The following is a 5,000-nucleotide window of genomic DNA, read 5'->3' as shown; positions in this document are numbered from 1 at the left end:
TAGTAGTAAAATAATAATACTAATGAAATAACGATAATAAATGACACTACTAGTAGTAGTAGACTACTACAAATAAAAATAATAATAATAAAATAATAATAATAATAGTAATAATAATAATAATAAATAATAATAATAATATTTAACTGTAATGATAAAAATTTAATAATAAAAATAATAATAATAATAATAATAATAATAATAATTATGATAATAATAATAATAAAAAAAAATAATCATAAAATAGTGATAGTAATACTACTAATAATAATGATAATAATAAAAAAAATAATAATAATAATAATTCATAATAAAAATATTAACGCTAGGAAAAAAGTAAAAATAAGTAATGATAAAAATAATAATAGTAATAATGAATATAATAATAATAATAATAATAGTAAATAATAATCATAATAATAATAATCATAATAATAGTATTATATTAATAATATGAATAATAACGCTAATAATAAAACCAATAATAATAATAGTAATAATTATAATAATAAAAATAAAAAGAAGAATGATAATAATAACGCTAATAATAATAGTAATAATATAATAATAATAGAAATAATAATAGTAATATTAATAATAATAATGATAATAATGCTACGCCAGTGGGTCTTTGCGAAACATGTGTTAACATGAAAAGGATGACCTGGGCAAACATGACGCAACTGGCTGTGAGCGGAGGAGCGGAGGAACAAGCCAAGAGAGACGCAGTTGGGTGCTGCTCCTGTGAAGACCTCTTGTGTACCTTTGTGACCTGATATACTTTGTGTTGCCCTGTTATAAGCTGTATCGTGCAGTGTGACATGCTGGTTTCCCCCCTGCATTGTGCCTATAGAAAAGTGTACGGGTAAATAACTTGTGTAAATAAAGGAAAGACTGTCATTTTGTGTTTATTTCGTGCCCTGCCTGCCAATGGCGTTTCTCCTTGTGGTTTTCTGTGAAGCTGTGGTGCTCGGTGCCTCTTGGAGCTGTTCAGTGTTCCCGAACCTGTGGATAGCACGCCGTCTGCCTAGCCTGCCTTGTGTTGGTGGCAGAGAGACGAGGCGGCCGGCGTAATAATAATAATAATAATAATAATAATAATAATAATAATAATAAAATAATAATAATAATAATAATAATAATAATTGTAGCGGGGCGTAGACCCAGTAGACTTCAATATGTCTGGTTGAGTTCGGTCTCAACCGAGAATATAGATTTTATTTGGGAAAAGATTCGTCTGCAGTGAACAGATGTAAGGTTCCAGGCCTACGGCACGCTGCCACCACCCGATTAGTAGGTTCGGGAACCGTGTGTGTTGTGTATGGGGGTGTGAATGTTGTATGAAAGAAGGGTGGAAGGAAAGTACAGGATGTATGTGCTGAATGTGGATGTGTAAGTGTGTAAATGGAAAGGGAGATAGCGTAGGCTGAGCGTCTGCGTGGACGTGTTTGGAAGAAAAATGCAAGATCATAAAATTCTTCCTCTTCCCTTCAGTTTGAGCATCCACCTGCTGGAAGTGGGAACCCAGGTATAGCAAAGTTATGGTCTGTTCTAGAGTATCAGCTTAATATACTCCGATTCATCTAGCCTTCTTACAGCCTTTCAGGGGTTGCGAGATAGAGTAACCAGCAATGTGCTGTTAAGGAGACCCGAGCCCAAGAAAGTTTCAAGCATTCAGCCTAGTAGCTGAACCAGAACTTAAGATGTCGTAAATATCATTTGTTCATTTGACTGGGACCGAATGAAAGCTCTACGATAGTATGATATTTATTTATTGAGCAAATCGCACTCATTAGGGAGGTCTACAGGAATTCAGTCATGGGAAATTTTTATAGATGCGTACATCACCAATTTGATCACAGCGGGGGTGATGCACGTGAAAGCCACACCAGATATACTCAGAAATGACTTACCAACGTAATTTCACTCCTAAGTTGGCGTCTCAACTCCATAATATTTTTAATCAGAGTGTTAGCACGAACATATGTCAATCCCTAGTATGAATAAGTTAATCTCCAACCCAAAATGGAGATTAACTTTAAAAAAAAGCAAAACAAACTAGTGCTGATAAACTCTGCATAAAAACACTTGTGTAAACAACAAGTAATATTTTAGAAATATCATGTAAGAAAGAATTTAGCGTTGAAGACCAAATAAAAGAAAATAACGCCAAAGGGACCACAAGATCACAGACTGCCTGACACCCACAAGGTCAGGCAGGTATCAAGACAACAAATCGAGACAAAGTAAAAGAAAGTAAAATGTAAAATGGCCCTGAAATTATTATGGCGAGACTTAATGAAATAAGCCTTCCTCCAGGAGGTACGGATCTCGAGCTGAGGGAAGGAAACTAAGTATTGACTTAGTTTCAAAACACTGAATGGCACACTGGAGGTACGGATCCTCAAGCAGTGTTCCTTCTATGTGACGTGGTCCTTTTGTACTCTTGACACTTTGAGTTCACAAAGTGCTGCTTTGGGACAGAGAAAGAGTGCACCCCACAGATGATGATGTAGCGTGCCACACGCCAAAGTCCAAAAGAGACCAGGTGTCCCCTACACACAACCACTAAATACTTAGCTTTGCGGAGACAAACTCGGCAAGTCCTGGCGCGAAGCGAGGTAAATCCAAAGAAGTAAATCCAAAGCGAGCACACGAAAACACCGAGAACGGGACCACAGTACACATAGAAGTCAGGACCGAACTGTCTTCCCCTCACAAAACTAGGGGTATTTATACCCGAAAAAGACCCTCAGGCCATGCCCCAGGCATGGCGCGAAAAGAAGAAGATATGCAAAATAAGTGTTGGACTACCAACCCGATAGTCCGGCAGTCCAAACAAGCCAACGACCCAAACAACCGTGAAAAGAAGGATGAGAAAAAAACACTATCAAACGACCATTACTCCCTTCAGGGGCTATTGTGACACTTTGGAAGGAAAGGATACATAGGAAAACTGGTAATGTACAATTTACGCGAAAACTGTACATTTCGGGCTGTAAATATCTACGGTATGGGACTTGGGAAATAAATAAATCTTTTATTTTTCTCGGAGACTTCAACACCATCCAAGTAACGAGACTTGGTTTAAAATACGTTCGTTGGTTATTTTATAAACCATGTTCATATAATTTCTTAACACTGCCCGCCTCGTTGGTGGAAGCGGAGCCCGGGACGTCTCATCCAAGTCAATGGCAGCATCGCAGAATTCCCCACGTTCTTTGTTCCGTGGTAGAGAAGGCAGGCATGTGGCAGGATAAAGACCCGGCCTCAACCACTCGGCGCCCGAGGACGATGTCAGTCCAGGCGAGATCGACCTTAGAGTCGGCGAGTGCACAGCCGTACACTACAATAATAATAATAATAATAATAATAATAATAATAATAATAATAATAAAAAGTAATAATAAAAATTACAGTAATAATAATAAAAACAATAATAACAATAATAATAATAATAATAATAATAATAATAATAATAATAATGATGATGAGGATAATAATAATAATAATAATAATATTAATAATTATAATAATAATAAATAATAATAATAATAATATTAATAATAATAATAATAATAATTATTATAATGATAATGATTATAATAAGATTAAGAATAAGCATAATAATAATGATAACAATAATAATAATAGCAATAACAATAATAATAACGGTAATAACAAAATAAATATAATAACAACAATAATAATGATAATAATAATAATAATAATAATAATAATAGTAATAAAATAATAATAAAGTAACAATAATAATAATTATAATAATAATAATAATAATAATATAATTGATAATACTAATAATAGAAATAATAATAATAATAACGATAATGATAATGAAACTACTAGTACTAGTCCTATTACTGCTAATAAATATAATAATAAAAAATTAATAATAATAATAATCATAATAATAATAAAATAATAATAATAATAATAATGATATTAATAATAATAATAATGATAATAATAATAATAATAATGATAATAATAATGATAATAATAATAGCAATAATAATAAAAATAATAAAAATAATAATATTAATAATTATAATAGTAATAATGATAATGATAACGATAATAATAACGATACTTCTAATACTAGTCCTAATACGAATGATAAAAATAATAATTATAATAATAATAACACTAATAATAATGATAATTATAATAATAATGATAATAATAATAATAATAATAACAATAATAATTATGATAATAATAATAATACCAACTATAATAATAATAATGATAATAATAGAATTATAATTATAATAGTAATAATAACGCAAATGATAATAATGATAATAATAATAATAGTAATGATAATAACATTAATAATAATAATAATAATAATAATAATAATAATAATAATAATAAAAAAAAAATAAAAATAATAGTAATAGGAAAAATAAAATAATGATAATAATTATAATAATAAGAATAAGAATTGTGCTAGTCCTATTACTAATAATAAATAAAATAATAATAATGATGATGTTAACAAAAATAATAATAAAATAATAATAATAATGATAATAATAATAATTATAATAAATAAATAATAACAATAATATTAGTAATAATATTAATAATAATAACGCTATCAATAATAGTAATAATAATAATAATAATGATAATAAAATAATGATAATAATAATAACAACAATAATGACAATAATAATAACAATAAATAACAATAATGATAATAATAATAATATAATTAATGATAATAATAATAATGATAACAATAATAACAATAATAATAATAAAAATAATAATAATAATAATAAAAATAATAATAATAATAATAATAATAACAATAATAATGATAATAATATTGATAATAAAATAATACTTATAATAGTAATAAAAACACAAATAATGATAATGATGATAATAATAATAATAATAACAATAATAATAATGATAATAATAACAATAATAACAACAACAGTAACATTAATAATAATAATAATAAT

The sequence above is a fragment of the Penaeus monodon genome, chromosome 36 (assembly GCF_015228065.2).
Source record: "Penaeus monodon isolate SGIC_2016 chromosome 36, NSTDA_Pmon_1, whole genome shotgun sequence".
Lineage (NCBI taxonomy): Eukaryota > Metazoa > Arthropoda > Malacostraca > Decapoda > Penaeidae > Penaeus > Penaeus monodon.
This window is presented reverse-complemented; position numbering follows the sequence as displayed.